This window comes from Engystomops pustulosus, chromosome 2 (assembly GCF_040894005.1).
Source record: "Engystomops pustulosus chromosome 2, aEngPut4.maternal, whole genome shotgun sequence".
Classification (NCBI taxonomy): domain Eukaryota; kingdom Metazoa; phylum Chordata; class Amphibia; order Anura; family Leptodactylidae; genus Engystomops; species Engystomops pustulosus.
The window spans coordinates 1,037,145-1,054,601 of NC_092412.1; the positions used below are offsets into that span (position 1 = coordinate 1,037,145).

The following is a 17,457-nucleotide window of genomic DNA, read 5'->3' on the forward strand; positions in this document are numbered from 1 at the left end:
ATTACAAATAGGAGGGATACGGCACAAAGTGAACTGATTTATTACATGTAGATCCTGTTTTGTTGTCTATGTTATTTTTTGCCCATGTTGGCGCTTTTATATAGGCAAAACCAGAAGAAGAAGAACTCTATTCACTCGTTTTAGAGAGCATAAAAATTCCATCACTAACGGAGAAGTGGCCTCTCGTCTAATAGAACACGTAAAGGCCGTACATGAAGGTAATTCAGATGTTCCAAGCCTGAAAAGAAAGTACAAGTAACTAATGGGGAGGACGGAGAGAAAACCGCTCAGGGTGATGCCACACATGGCATTTTTAGTCCGTTTAAGAAAGCATCCATTTTTGACCGTTTATCATGCGCTTGGCGGCTTACAACCTGTTTATCAAGATAATGAGGGCGACAGAAGCCCTCGGGGCTCTACGGCTCATTGACAGAAACGGAGCGTTCCTATGAATTGTTGTCGGACTTACTGACATTTCTCTACCTGCGGTTGGCCAATACTTTCCAGTAACCGGTAACTATTTTGTGCATCTCCAATGGAGAGGTTTACGTTTTAGAAAGAAGAATTTCCCTTGGGACACCCCCATAAGCTACGATTGGCTATAGTTTAGCCCTGATCACATGATGTGGAGCGCAATTAAGTCTCCACTAAAGTCCGATTCAGTCCCATCTAAACACGCCTACCTGGTTTATGATTGGAGCAATGTAGCCTCCTTTCATATGTTTAACGTCACAGTCCTTGACCACGCCCCGGAAAGTCACAATTGGCCAGAGCCTTACCTTGACCATGTGATGTGTTTTGCAACTAATTCTTCACCAAGGTCCGATGTAGTCCTAGCGGTTAGCCCCACCTACCTACCCAGTGATTGGAGGAAAGTCGTAGTGTGGTTTCCCTTCAGGTCCAGCGCGACACCTTGCTCTTTTGTAGGTGGAACCAAGTGTGGCTCCACCCCATAGACTTGTTTTTAACCAATAGTATTGTTTTGAGGTTGTAGGTGTGTATTAGTCACGCAGTGAGTTTTGCATGGCGGCCCATTTAAAAAAAGATAAGATGAAGCACGAAGACAGCGCAAAACGACTCGTCCTTCTCACTCTCTCTTTTTTGATCTCCTGTTATCGTACCTCTACATATATTGGTGAATGAAGATTAACCTCCAACTAGAACTTCTAACATGATCACTATCACACTACAACCACAGACAATTATTGCTCCTCTACAGTAGATGAATATGCGTGGATGGTAGAGGAGAACAATGCTTCACAAAGTGGAGGAACACACGGCCTGGAGCTGGAGAAAAATAAAAGGTGAAGGAGAAAAACAAAGAAATGTGGAGGAGAATAATGCTGGGAATTGATGGAAGACTTGGCCTGGAGGTGTAGAAAAATAATGCAGGAGGGTAGAGGAGGAGGAGGACGACGACGACGACAACGCTGGAGGGTAGAGGAGGAGGACGACGACAACGCTGGAGGGTAGAGGAGGAGGACGACATCAACGCTGGAGGGTAGAGGAGGAGGACGACGACAACGCTGGAGGGTAGAGGAGGAGGACGACGACAACGCTGGAGGGTAGAGGAGGAGGACGACGACAACGCTGGAGGGTAGAGGAGGAGGACGACGACAACGCTGGAGGGTAGAGGAGGACGACGACGACAACGCTGGAGGGTAGAGGAGGAGGACGACATCAACGCTGGAGGGTAGAGGAGGAGGACGACGACAACGCTGGAGGGTAGAGGAGGAGGACGACGACAACGCTGGAGGGTAGAGGAGGAGGACGACGACAACGCTGGAGGGTAGAGGAGGACGACGACATCAACGCTGGAGGGTAGAGGAGGAGGACGACGACAACGCTGGAGGGTAGAGGAGGAGGACGACGACAACGCTGGAGGGTAGAGGAGGACAACATTGGGAAATGGAGGAAGACATGGAAGAATCCAAAAAAGTACAGCGATCCAGCGCAGGATAGTGAAGAAAATCTTTAAACTCTTTTTATTGGCTCCAATATAAACAAGAGTACACTTACATACGCTCCAGCACTGCGTCCACGGTATGGACTAAAGTTTCTTGCCTATGCGTTTCGAGTGCGTTATGCACTCTTACTCATGGCTACCGCAAAGCTGGAAAAGACAGATAATATACTATCCTGGACGTGCGTCAGTGAGACAGGGGAGTTGAACTCCACCTGCTCATTATGATGTGCGTGTATGCGGCGTAATTAGTGTCTTTTCCAGGTGTGCGGCAGTGTTTAAAAAACATAACTATTTAATTGTTTATTTTAATTAAAAACAATTGCACAATTCAGTAATGTTAAAAACACTTGAAATAAACTATAGCCAAATGAAAAAGATGGATACTGCTGTCCGGTCGGTTAGTTTGCATATTTTCTGAGAATGCACGTTTACAAAGAGCAGATCGGACAACTATCTTTCGTGTTTGGGAGTAAAGACAGGGAAAATAGCAAGAATGATATGTGTCGTCCCGGTATATGAGCTGGGGATATGCGAGTTGATGTGAAAAAAAGAGGGGACGGCACAGATCAAATCCGCAGTTTAACAGAGCGTATAGTTTATAAAATGTCTCCATGGGAAGTTGAAAAGTTGAACAGATTCACTGTATAGAGGATCAGTTTGCAGGTAGTATATGGCGTGTATGTCTACATAAATGTAGGTATACGTGTGGCATGTAACATATATCTCTCTGCATCTCTATGGGGTGGGCTTTAATAATGGAACATGAACTCCTGCTTGTAGTTCATGCCTCTTGGAAATCTCGTGTCCAGGTGAAATATCCAAAATGCCTCGCGATCGAAGAGTAGTTTATTGCGATCCCCTCCTCTGATGTTATGTCGGATCTGTTCAATGCCGTATGCCTGAAAGCCTTTACTATTTCCTCCATGCTCGTCGTTAAAATGTCTCGAGGCACCCAAAATGGTTTTTTTAGGGGCTAAGGTACCTAATTCTTTTTTCCCTATAACCCCGAGGTGTTCAAGGATGCGTTTTTTTAGTGTACGGGTGGCAGCCCCTACATATTTACAGTTACATATGGTGCATTCTGTAATGTACACAACAAAATCACTGTTGCAGTTAATGTCATTTTTGATATCGAATTCTAATGAGTTGGATGAATTTGTTTTTTGTTTTCACTACTGTGCATGTTTTGCACCTTTGTGCCTCACAATAAAAAAAAACCCTTATGTGACAGCCAGGTGGCTTTATTTTTGGGTGAGATCATATTGCCGATAGTGGGTGCCCTTTTGGAGACTATATTGCAACCGTTCTTTAGAATTTCTGCCAGTTTTTCATCCTGATACAGGATTGGCAGATGTTTGAGAATGAGATGTTTAATTTCCTCAAATTGGTTGCTGTATTGCAATGATAGAAACACTTTCTTGTTCTGTTTGTTTTTGGGATGTGGTTTCTCCACCAATAGGCTGTCTCTCGTTTTGTTCTTAACTATTTCAGTGGCCCGATTTAGTGTCCTATGTGTGTAACCCCTTTGTGATAATCTTTTTCTGATTTCTTTATTCTCTTTGTCATAGTCATGTTGTGAACTGCCCTAATCATCTCACCTATGGGTATGGATTTGATGGTGTGTCTAGGGTGCAGACTTCTAGCATGCAAAATGGTGTTGCCTGACACCTTCTTTATATGTGTGCTTGTACTCAAGTGGCCCTCTTTGATATTTAGGTTAAGATCCAGAAACACCACATGTTACTGATCGGTATAGAAAGTGAAGGCAAGATTACATTCATTGTTGTTCAAGAAGCTGACAAAGTCCGGTATGGCAGACACATTGGCGCGCCAAATGAATAGCAAATCGTCGATGTATCTGCCATACCAGACGATGGCATCGACATACGGGTTACAATCTGAGTAAAGGTATTGCTCCTCCCACCATGCCAAGGTGAGGTTGGCTATGGATGGGGAAAATTTGGCCCCCACAGATACCCCCTTGATCTGAAGGTAGTAAGTATCTTTGTGAAGGAAAAAATTATGGGTCATCAGAAACCACAGCACCTCATTTATGTAGTTTTTCAAATCTATGCTGTATGTGCTATATTTGTTGAGATGATAGTTTCGAGCCATCATGGCTTTCTCGTGGGGTATTGAAGTGTATAGTGATACTGCGTCGCAGCTCAACCATGTGTACTCAGCAGACCATTGGATTTTATTTAGGATTCTAAGGACATCACCCGTATCTTTAAGGTATCCTGCAGTTCTTACCACTAGAGGTTGCAATAAAGCATCCAACCATTCGCAAAGGGGTTCATTAATAGCCCCGATGCCCGATATAATCGGTCGCATGGGGGGGGGGATTCCCCTTTGTGGACTTTGGGCAATGTATACACAATAGGCGTAACAGGGTTGACAACTAACATGTGGTCCCTTTGTTTAGCATTGATAATGCCTAAGTCAAAGCTTTCCTGAATGAGAGCTGAGATTTTTTTGTGGAAAACTCCAGTTGGATTGGAGGGGAGGACACGGTAAGTGGCGCGGTCGGAGAGCATTAACTCCGTTTGTTGGATATATTCTCTGGTGTTCATCACTACGACCGTGCCACCCTTGACCGCCATCCTGATAGTTATTTCAGCATCATGTTTCAGATCATTAAGGGCACATTTCATTGCATAACTCATTATTTTTGTTATGGATATTACTGTCCGACAGCTTCTTGAGTTCCCTCTCCATTACTTCCTGGAAAATGTCCATGGATTTGGCCCTAGATTGTATCGGGTAAAACGTAGAGTTTTTTATATAGTCCATGGGTGGTGGAGGGACATCAGGGACAGGTTGGGCAGTATCAAGACTTTATAATGTAATGAGTGTTCTTTGTTCTTCAAAAGTAAGATCTTTGTAGATGTTTGTTTGTTTCCCATTAGCAGATGCATCATTCGTGGTACTTCCTTGTTCGTCATTCTCAAAAAAATGTCTTTTGATTGTCAAATTTCTTATAAATTTGTTTATGTCTTTTAGTGTAGAAAAAAGATCAAATTTGATTGACGGTGAAAAGTTAAGTCCCAAGGAAAGCACTGCGATTTGATCCACTGTGAGTACAAGCACACATAGAAAGAAGGTGTCAGGCAACACCATCCTGCACGCTACAAGTCTGCACCCTAGACACACCATCAAATCCATACCCATAGGTGAGATGATTAGGGCAAAAAGGAACTGCAGTTCACAACATGACTATGACATAGAGCAGTGATGGCGAACCTTTTAGAGACCGAGTGCCCAAACTACGACCAAGAGCAACTTATTTATCGCAAAGTGCCAACACAGAAATGTAATTTGTGATTTATACTCCCTTCTCTGTCACAGCTTTCATTCATACCAGCCCCTGAGGACCCCAATAAAGCAGAAAATAGAAGAAATTTGGATGATCATTGTAGCTTCCCTCCAGGGTCCCATGAACAGGAAGAATTGTCAGGGCCGGAGCAGGAGCTACAATGATAATCCAGATCTGTCCAAACCTTCCCACTCCTCCAGTAGTCCCAGGTTGAGCTGTCACTTTAATATAGCTCCGTGCACAGCAAGTCCTGGGCTGTCTGGGACTGCAGGAAGATACCGGGAGTCCTCTCTGGTGATGACCTGAGTGCCCACAGAAAGGGCTCCGAGTGCCACCTCTGGCACCAGTGCCATAGGTTCGCCACCACTGACATAGAGAATAAAGAAATCAGAAAAAGATTATCACAAAGGGGTTACACACATAGGACACTAAATCGGGCCACTGAAATAGTTAAGAACAAAACGAGAGACAGCCTATTGGTGGAGAAACCACATCCCAAAAACAAACAGAACAAGAAAGTGTTTCTATCATTGCAATACAGCAACCAATTTGAGGAAATTAAACATCTCATTCTCAAACATCTGCCAATCCTGTATCAGGATGAAAAACTGGCAGAAATTCTAAAGAACGGTTGCAATATAGTCTCCAAAAGGGCACCGACTATCGGCAATATGATCTCACCCAGTTTTAGACCCACTAACAAAAATAAAACCACCTGGCTGTCACATAAGGGTTTTTTTCATTGTGAGGCACAAAGGTGCAAAACATGCACAGTAGTGAAAACAAAAAACAAATTCATCCAACTCATTAGAATTCGATATCAAAAATGACAATAACTGCAACAGTGATTTTGTTGTGTACATTACAGAATGCACCATATGTAACTGTAAATATGTAGGGGCTGCCACCCGTACACTAAAAAAACGCATCCTTGAACACCTCGGGGATATAGGGAAAAAAGAATTAGGTACCTTAGCCCCTAAAAAAACCATTTTGGGTGCCTCGAGACATTTTAACGACGAGCATGGAGGAAATAGTAAAGGCTTTCAGGCATACGGCATTGAACAGATCCGACATAACATCAGAGGAGGGGATCGCAATAAACTACTCTTCCATCGCGAGGCATTTTGGATATTTCACCTGGACACGAGATTTCCAAGAGGCATGAACTACAAGCAGGAGTTCATGTTCCATTATTAAAGCCCACCCCATAGAGATACAGAGATATATATGTTACATGCCACACGTATACCGACATTTATGTAGACATACACGCCATATACTACCTGCAAACTGATCCTCTATACAGTGAATCTGTTCAACTTCCCATGGAGACATTGTATAAACTATACGCTCTGTTAAACTGCGGATTTGATCTTTTTTCACATCAACTCGCATATCCCCAGCTCATATACCGGGACGACACATATCATTCTTGCTATTTTCCCTGTCTTTACTCCCAAACACGAAAGATAGTTGTCCGATCTGCTCTTTGTAAACATGCATTCTCAGAAAATATGCAAACTAACCGACCGGACAGCAGTATCCATCTTTTTCATTTGGCTATAGTTTATTTCAAGTGTTTTTAACATTACTGAATTGTGCAATTGTTTTTAATCAAAATAAACAATTAAATAGTTATGTTTTTTAACCCCTACGGGACTCCGCCTATTTTGGCCTTAAGGACGCGGCCCCATTCTTCAAATCTGCCCTGTGTCACTATAAGTGGTTGTAGTTTTGGAACGCTATGAGATATCCCGGGGATTTTGAGATTGTTTTCCCGTGACACATTGTACTTCAAATTAGTTTAAAAATTTGGATGAAATCTTTTGTGTTTAGTTATGAAAAAAAACTAAATTTGGCAAAAATTTGGAAAAATTCTTTATTTTCAACGTTCTAAATTCTCTACTTTTGATGCAGATAGTCATAGCACCCAAATAAATCCATAACTTACATTTCCCGGGTCTCTGCTTTATGTTGGATGGTTTTTTAAGATTCCACATATTTTACTAGAATGTTATGAGGCTCAGAATTTAGGGGCCATTTTTCAAATTTTTTGTAAAATCACCAAAACCCGTATTTAGATGGACCTGCTCAACTTCTAATTGACTGTGAGAGGCCTAAATAATAGCGAGACTCATAAATTACCCCATTGTGGAAACTACACCCCTCAACGTATAAAAAACCATTTTTAAGAAGTTTGTTAACGCTTTACGTGTTTTATAGGGGTTAAAACAAAATGGAGGTGCAGTCTGCAAATTGTAATATTTTTTCACAATACATTCATTTTGGGTGGAAAATTAAACATTTACAATGGATTAAATGAATAAAGGCTCCACAAAGTTTGTTACCCAATCTCTCCCGAGTACACGGATACCCCATATGTGGTGGTGACTGCTGTATGGGCGCACGGCCGGGCATAGAAGGGAAGGAGGCGCCATCCGGAGCAGATTTGCTATGTCACATTGTACAGGCTAGAATTTTTTTCTTTTTTTTATTGAGGACCTATAGGGGCTTATTTCTTTTGCCACATGAGATGCACTTTTCTGGTACGTAATTTGGGGGAATCTATAGGCTAATTGGTGAGATTTTATTAACTCTTTGTTGGTGGAGGAAATGAAAATCATCACTTTTCAGGAAGATTTTTATGGGGTTTTTTTTGGCTGTTTACCATACCATAAAAATAGTATATTATTTTTATTCTATGGGTCGCCACGATTACAAAAAGACCTCATTTATATAGATTTTTTATTTTTTTCCCATTTTTAGTGCATAAAAAGTAATTTGGCAAAAATGTTGTTACTTTTATCATCACCGTCTTTCATATGCAGAACTTTTTTATTTTTCGCCTCACAAATCTGTTTAAGGGCTTATTTTTTGCGAGAAGGATTGTTCTTTTTAGTGGTCTTATTTTAGAGTGCAAAACATTTTTTAAATCCCTTTTTAGAGCATTTTTATAGGGTATTAATTGAAAATGATCTTTTTTTCGCAGTGTTTTTGAGGTTTTTTACGGGGTTCATTTTGCAGGTCCAATAACAATTCTGTTTTATTATGCAGATTGTTACAGACGCAGGGATACCAAATATGTAGGGGTTTTGTGTATTTTATTCAATTGTACTGAATAAAAACCAATTTGGAGAAGATCTTGTTCATTTTAGCATCGCCATCTTTTCATATGCAGAACTTTTATATTTTTCAGCTGACAAATCTGGTTAGGGGCTTATTTTTTGTGAGAAGAGTTGTTATTTTTAGCTTATTTTAGAGTGCGTAACATTTTTTAAATTACTTTTTAGAGCATTTTTTTTATAGGGTATTAATTAAAAATTATCTTTTTTCGGAACGTTTTTGCGTTTTTTTTTCTACGGCGTTTACCGTGCGGGTCCAGTAACGATTCTGTTTTATTATACAGATTGTTACGGACGCGGCAATACCAAATATGCGGGGTTTTTTGTGTTTTTGATACTTTATTAAGTGTTTTGATGGGAAAGTGACATTTTAGGGGCTTCTATTTTATGTATTTATTTTTTATTTATTATAATGTGTAGTGTTCAGTGTTTTTACATGTTTTTACTTATACTTACTTGAACTTGAACCAGCGATGCTCTGATTCGCTGATGCTCTGATCACTGGTTTAAGTCCAATACACTGCTGTATAATACTATTTTATTGTAGAGCAGTGTACAATGTCTGGCGGTGCTTGCGCATGCTCAGACACTTTACAGTCAGACCCGGAAGGGATCTGGCTGCCATGGAGACCGGGCAGCTCCGGGGCACATGCCAGTCCTCGGAGCTGCCCAGAAGTGGATCGGATTTCCCGGTAAGCGGCACGGGGGATCCGATCCACAGCGCAAACACCCTTACACGCCGCGGTCATGTTTGACCGCGGCGTGTAAGGGGTTAACACCCGCGATCGGAGCCGGCTCCGATCGCGGGTGTTAGCTGACAGCCGCTGCTTCTGGTACCGGCTCCGTTCGTGAGCCGGTGCCAGAAGCAGGACGTTATAGAACGTCCCCGTGCGCTAAGCATCTAGTCCCGGGGACGTACTATAACGTCCTGGTGCGCCTAGGGGTTAAACACTGCCGCACACCTGGAAAAGACACTAATTACGCCGCATACACGCACATCATAATGAGCAGGTGGAGTTCAACTCCCCTGTCTCACTGACGCACGTCCGGGATAGTATATTATCTGTCTTTTCCAGCTTTGCGGTAGCCATGAGTAAGAGTGCATAACGCACTCGAAACGCGTAGGCAAGAAACTTTAGTCCATACCGTGGACGCAGTGCTGGAGCGTATGTAAGTGTACTCTTGTGTATATTGGAGCCAATAAAAAGAGTTTAAAGATTTTCTTCACTATCCTGCGCTGGATCGCTGTACTTTTTTGGATTCTTCCCTGTTAGGCACGCTGGTCACGTGGAGATCCGAGTCGCAGAAGTGGGAGTTGGTGCCACGAGGACCCATTGGGTGAGCGTTTTTTGGCTTTCTTTCAACAATGCTTTTTCTCTATCAGTGGAGGAAGACATGGCCTGGAACGTAGGATAATCCTGAGAGGTAGGAGGAGATTAGGACTGCTGGATGGTAGGGGAGGACAACAAAGAGGTGGAAGAGGATAACACTGGGAGGTGGAGGAGGACAACGCTGGATGTAAAGGAGAACAACTCTGGGAAATTGACATGGCCTGGCAGTGAAATAGGATAATCCTAAAAGGTGGAAGAGGACAACACAGGGAAGTGGAGGAAAACAAGGTCAGAAGGTGGAGAAAGATGATGTGAAGGACAACACTAGTATTTCATTGGGTCAGGTCCACGATCAGTCAGAGATGTTCATAGCCTCATGGTGGAAAAGACACAGGTCTATCAAGTCCAGCCTATAAGATTAACACAAAGGGGGTCATTTATTAAGGGCCCGATTCGCGTTTTCCCAAAGTGTTACCTGAATATTTCCGATTTGTGCTGGCGTGCACGCGACGGAAATCGGGGGGCGTGGCAGAACGAAAACCCGACGAATTCGGAAAAACCGCTGCTCCGGGGAACATCAGCGCAGCAGCGCCACCTGGTGGACGTCGGAGGAACTGCCTTAATAAATCCCGGCCGGACCCGAATCCACCGCAGAGAACGCGCCGCTGGATCGCGAATGGACCGGGTAAATAAATCTGCCCCAATATTTTTTTTCATACCCTTTGATAGTTTTGTTCCCAAGGAAGTCCACCATGTAGATCTCATCACCAGGAAGTGCGAGAGGAACCTACGCAGCCACCTGTGCTCCCCAAACGGAATATCTAAAAGAGGCCCCAAGACCAGGAACCTGGACCTATAAGGTCAATGGACTGAGACCCTCCTCAGGACCTTTGTAATGTTTCAAAATTCCTTATATGGAGGATCATCCGCACATCAGGAAAAAAACTTTTTCCAGATATGAGCATAAAAGGCAAGAATGAAAGTCACCAAGAGGGCATCACCAGAGCCACCCTGTGCTGTAGATTCACAGGCTGTTATACTGTCGAGGCTGCTACAGTCACCCCCCCCCCCCTCCCCCTGTCTCCTAAGCACTTCCCCCTCCTATAATCTTTGCAGAAGTTTAGAAGTTGATTTTAGAAGGAAGGAGGCCAAGGATAATGAAGATTACCAGCGTCTCGGTGTCCTGGTGTGGTAGGACGGATTTTCGCGGTAGATTTCCTTTTCCATTCCTGCATTTCCAGTTTTCACTTCCGTCTTTAAACATCTATAACTTTATTTTCTTTTCCCTGTCGCGCTGCACGAGGTCTTGTATTTTGTAGCGTCAGTATTTTATACATCCCGCCGTGTACGGGGGAGCGGGAGAAAATATCACATGCAGCGAACTGCACCAAAATATTAGCATTTACGCCATTTTCCTGTTCTCTTTGTTTCCGCGGCTTCGAGTCGCGCTCCGGATGGTCTCATTCATTGGGTCGCTGCGATCAGGGAGATAACACATTTATACAGGCGGTCCCCTACTTAAGAACACTCGACTTACATACGACCCCTAGTTACAGACGGACCTGTGGATATTGGTAATTTCTTGTACTTTAGTTCTACAGCTGTAACAGTTATCACCGGTGTCTGTAATGAAGATTTAGGGTTACTCCTGGTTCTTATGACAACACAACATTTTTTAAATCCAACTGTCACAGAGACCAAAAAAGTTCTGGCTGGGGCTACAATGATAAAGTATACAGTCCCGGGGACTGCCTGTATACATTTATTAGGCTTTAATAGACTTTTTAAAAAATGTAAAAACTTTTTTGTCCCAAAACATTTTTTGCCATTGTGCCGAATTCGGCTTATTTTATTCAATTATTGTGTAAAGAAAACACTGAGGCGCCACCCCCCCCCATCCTCTGCACCGACACTACAGAGGCGCCCCCCCCCCCATCCTCTACACCGTCACTACTGAGGCGCCCCCCATCATCTTCCACACCGTCACTACCGAGGCGCCACCCCCCCCCATCCTCTGCACCGACACTACAGAGGCGCCCCCCCCATCTACTACACCGTCACTACCGAGGCGCCCCCCCCCCATCTACTACACCGACACTACTGAGGCGCCCCCCCATCTACTACACCGACACTACTGAGGCGCCCCCCCATCTACTACACCGACACTACTGAGGCGCCCCCCCATCTACTACACCGACACTACTGAGGCGCCCCCCCATCTACTACACCGACACTACTGAGGCGCCCCCCATCTACTACACCGACACTACTGAGGCGCCCCCCCCCCCATCCTCTGCACCGACACTACAGAGGCGCCCCATCATCTACTACACCGACACTACCGAGGCGCCCCCCCATCTACTACACCGACACTACTGAGGCGCCCCCCCCCCATCCTCTGCACCGACACTACAGAGTCGCCCCATCATCTACTACACCGACACTACCGAGGCGCCCCCCCATCTACTACACCGACACTACTGAGGCGCCCCCCCATCTACTACACCGACACTACTGAGGCGCCCCCCCATCTACTACACCGACACTACCGAGGCGCCCCCCATCTACTACACCGACACTACTGAGGCGCCCCCCCCCCCATCCTCTGCACCGACACTACAGAGGCGCCCCATCATCTACTACACCGACACTACCGAGGCGCCCCCCCATCTACTACACCGACACTACTGAGGCGCCCCCCCCCCATCCTCTGCACCGACACTACAGAGGCGCCCCATCATCTACTACACCGACACTACCGAGGCGCCCCCCATCTACTACACCGACACTACTGAGGCGCCCCCCCATCTACTACACCGACACTACCGAGGCGCCCCCCCCATCTACTACACCGACACTACCGAGGCGCCCCCCATCTACTACACCGACACTACTGAGGCGCCCCCCCATCTACTACACCGACACTACTGAGGCGCCCCCCCATCTACTACACCGACACTACTGAGGCGCCCCCCCATCTACTACACCGACACTACTGAGGCGCCCCCCCCCCATCCTCTGCACCGACACTACAGAGGCGCCCCATCATCTACTACACCGACACTACCGAGGCGCCCCCCCATCTACTACACCGACACTACTGAGGCGCCCCCCCCCCCCATCCTCTGCACCGACACTACAGAGTCGCCCCATCATCTACTACACCGACACTACCGAGGCGCCCCCCCATCTACTACACCGACACTACTGAGGCGCCCCCCCATCTACTACACCGACACTACTGAGGCGCCCCCCCATCTACTACACCGACACTACTGAGGCGCCCCCCCATCTACTACACCGACACTACTGAGGCGCCCCCCCATCTACTACACCGACACTACTGAGGCGCCCCCCCCCCATCCTCTGCACCGACACTACTGAGGCGCCCCCCCATCTACTACACCGACACTACCGAGGCGCCCCCCATCTACTACACCGACACTACTGAGGCGCCCCCCCCCCCATCCTCTGCACCGACACTACAGAGGCGCCCCATCATCTACTACACCGACACTACCGAGGCGCCCCCCCATCTACTACACCGACACTACTGAGGCGCCCCCCCCCATCCTCTGCACCGACACTACAGAGGCGCCCCATCATCTACTACACCGACACTACCGAGGCGCCCCCCATCTACTACACCGACACTACTGAGGCGCCCCCCCATCTACTACACCGACACTACCGAGGCGCCCCCCCCATCTACTACACCGACACTACCGAGGCGCCCCCCATCTACTACACCGACACTACTGAGGCGCCCCCCCCCCATCTACTACACCGACACTACTGAGGCGCCCCCCCATCTACTACACCGACACTACCGAGGCGCCCCCCATCTACTACACCGACACTACTGAGGCGCCCCCCCCCCATCCTCTGCACCGACACTACCGAGGCGCCCCCCATCTACTACACCGACACTACTGAGGCGCCCCCCCCCCATCTTCCGCACCGACACTACTGAGGCGCCCCCCCATCTACTACACCGACACTACTGAGGCGCCCCCCCCATCTACTACACCGACACTACCGAGGCGCCCCCCATCTACTACACCGACACTACTGAGGCGCCCCCCCCATCTTCCGCACCGACACTACTGAGGCGCCCCCCCCATCTTCCGCACCGACACTACTGAGGCACCCCATCATCTTCCGCACCAACACTACTGAGGCGCCCCCCCCATCTTCCGCACCGACACTACTGAGGCGCCCCCCCCATCTTCCGCACCGACACTACTGAGGCACCCCATCATCTTCCGCACCAACACTACTGAGGCGCCCCCCCCATCTTCCGCACCGACACTACTGAGGCGCCCCCATCTTCTACACCGACACTACTGAGGCGCCCCCCATCTACTACACCGACACTACTGAGGCGCCCCCCATCTTCCGCACCGACACTACTGAGGCGCCCCATCATCTTCCGCACCAACACTACTGAGGCGCCCCCCCCATCTTCCGCACCAACACTACTGAGGCGCCCCCCCCATCTTCTACACCGACACTACTGAGGCGCCCCCCCCATCTTCCGCACCGACACTACTGAGGCGCCCCCCATCTTCCACACCGACACTACTGAGGCACCCCCCATCTTCTACACCGACACTACTGAGGCGCCCCCCATCTTCTACACCGACAATACTGAGGCTCCCCCCATCTTCTGCTCCGTCACTACTGAGGCGCCCCCCCCCATCTTCTACACCGACACTACTGAGGCGCCCCCCCCATCTTCTACACCGACACTACTGAGGCGCCCCAAAACTTCCGCACCGACACTACTGAGGCGCCCCCCCAACTTCCGCACCGACACTACTGAGGCGCCCCCCCCCCATCTACTACACCGACACTACTGAGGCGCCCCCCATCTTCGGCACCGACACTACTGAGGCGCCCCCATCTTCGGCACCGACACTACTGAGGCGCCCCCCATCTTCTACACCAACACTACTGAGGCGCCCCCCCATCTTCTACACCGACACTACTGAGGCGCCCCCCATCTTCGGCACCGACACTACTGAGGCGCCCCCCATCTTCGACACTGACACTACTGAGGCGCCCACCATCTTCTGCACCGACACTACTGAGGCGCCCCCCCATCTTCCGCACCGACACTACTGAGGCGCCCCCATCTACTACACCGACACTACTGAGGCGCCCCCCCCCCATCTTCTGCACCGACACTGCTGAGGCGCCCCCCATCTTCTACACCGACACTACTGAGGCGCCCACTCCATCTACTACACCGACACTACTGAGGCGCCCACTCCATCTACTACACCGACACTACTGAGGCGCCCCCCATCTACTACACCGACACTACTGAGGCGCCCCCCCATCTACTACACCGACACTACTGAGGCGCCCCCCCCATCTACTACACCGACACTACTGAGGCGCCCCCCCATCTACTACACCGACACTACTGAGGCGCCCCCCCATCTACTACACCGACACTACTGAGGCGCCCCCCATCTTCTACACCGACACTACTGAGGCGCCCCCCATCTTCTACACAGACACTACTGAGGCGAGAGACCACCTGTAGATGTTGTGCACTGGATTGTACCGGCTCTTTCTAGCGCCCCTGATGGGGTCAGCACCGAGGTAATGGGGTTACTGACTTGCACGAAGCCTTGGCCTTAATAATGAGTGATAAGAGCCCGTGGGATTGGGCCAAAATACACTGCACACCTGAGTGCGAGGGCAGCCTAACCTGCTAACCAGAGGACATAACCCCGCTGCCCCTTCCTTGTTACCCCATGTCCTGTAACCAGAGCTCACCAGCCATAACCCCGCTGCCCCTTCCTTGTTACCCCATGTCCTGTAACCAGAGCTCACCAGCCATAACCCCGCTGCCCCTTCCTTGTTACCCCATGTCCTATAACCAGAGCTCACCAGCCATAACCCCGCTGCGCCTTCCTTGTTACCCCAAGTCCTGTAACCAGAGCTCACCAGCCATAACCCCGCTGCCCCTTCCTTGTTACCCCATGTCCTATAACCAGAGCTCACCAGCCATAACCCCGCTGCCCCTTCCTTGTTACCCCATGTCCTATAACCAGAGCTCACCAGCCATAACCCCGCTGCCCCTTCCTTGTTACCCCATGTCCTGTAACCAGAGCTCAACAGCCATAACCAAGCTGCCCCTTCCTTGTTACCCCCATGTCCTATAACCAGAGCTCACCAGCCATAACCCCGCTGCCCCTTCCTTGTTACCCCATGTCCTATAACCAGAGCTCACCAGCCATAACCCCGCTGCCCCTTCCTTGTTACCCCCATGTCCTATAACCAGAGCTCACCAGCCATAACCCCGCTGCCCCTTCCTTGTTACCCCATGTCCTGTAACCAGAGCTCACCAGCCATAACCCCGCTGCCCCTTCCTTGTTACCCCATGTCCTATAACCGGAGCTCACCAGCCATAGCCCCGCTGCCCCTTCCTTATTACCCCCATGTCCTATAACCAGAGCTCACCAGCCATAACCCCGCTGCCCCTTCCTTGTTACCCCATGTCCTATAACCAGAGCTCACCAGCCATAACCCCGCTGCCCCCTCCTTGTTACCCCATGTCCTATAACCAGAGCTCACCAGCCATAACCCCGCTGCCCCTTCCTTGTTACCCCATGTCCTGTAACCAGAGCTCACCAGCCATAACCCCGCTGCCCCTTCCTTGTTACCCCATGTCCTGTAACCAGAGCTCACCAGCCATAACCCCGCTGCCCCTTCCTTGTTACCCCATGTCCTATAACCAGAGCTCACCAGCCATAACCCCGCTGCCCCTTCCTTGTTACCCCATGTCCTATAACCAGAGCTCACCAGCCATAACCCCGCTGCCCCTTCCTTGTTACCCCATGTCCTGTAACCAGAGCTCAACAGCCATAACCAAGCTGCCCCTTCCTTGTTACCCCCATGTCCTATAACCAGAGCTCACCAGCCATAACCCCGCTGCCCCTTCCTTGTTACCCCATGTCCTATAACCAGAGCTCACCAGCCATAACCCCGCTGCCCCTTCCTTGTTACCCCCATGTCCTATAACCAGAGCTCACCAGCCATAACCCCGCTGCCCCTTCCTTGTTACCCCATGTCCTGTAACCAGAGCTCACCAGCCATAACCCCGCTGCCCCTTCCTTGTTACCCCATGTCCTATAACCGGAGCTCACCAGCCATAGCCCCGCTGCCCCTTCCTTATTACCCCCATGTCCTATAACCAGAGCTCACCAGCCATAACCCCGCTGCCCCTTCCTTGTTACCCCATGTCCTATAACCAGAGCTCACCAGCCATAACCCCGCTGCCCCCTCCTTGTTACCCCATGTCCTATAACCAGAGCTCACCAGCCATAACCCCGCTGCCCCTTCCTTGTTACCCCATGTCCTGTAACCAGAGCTCACCAGCCATAACCCCGCTGCCCCTTCCTTGTTACCCCATGTCCTGTAACCAGAGCTCACCAGCCATAACCCCGCTGCCCCTTCCTTGTTACCCCATGTCCTGTAACCAGAGCTCACCAGCCATAACCCCGCTGCCCCTTCCTTGTTACCCCCATGTCCTGTAACCAGACCTCACCAGCCATAACCCCGCTGCCCCTTCCTTGTTACCCCATGTCCTATAACCAGAGCTCACCAGCCATAACCCCGCTGCCCCTTCCTTGTTACCCCATGTCCTGTAACCAGAGCTCACCAGCCATAACCCCGCTGCCCCTTCCTTGTTACCCCATGTCC

At 48.9% G+C, this 17,457-nt stretch overlaps 1 protein-coding gene across 1 annotated transcript in view; it reads left to right on the forward strand.

Moving 5' to 3' along the window:
* HPX (hemopexin) overlaps window positions 1-17,457 on the forward strand; it is a 212,049-nt gene that overhangs the window by 156,857 nt on the left and 37,735 nt on the right. Inside the window, exon 3 of the mRNA XM_072133582.1 lies at window positions 4,970-5,042. The gene's annotated coding sequence lies outside the window, so the exon portion shown is untranslated. The remainder of the gene's footprint in view (window positions 1-4,969; window positions 5,043-17,457) is intronic.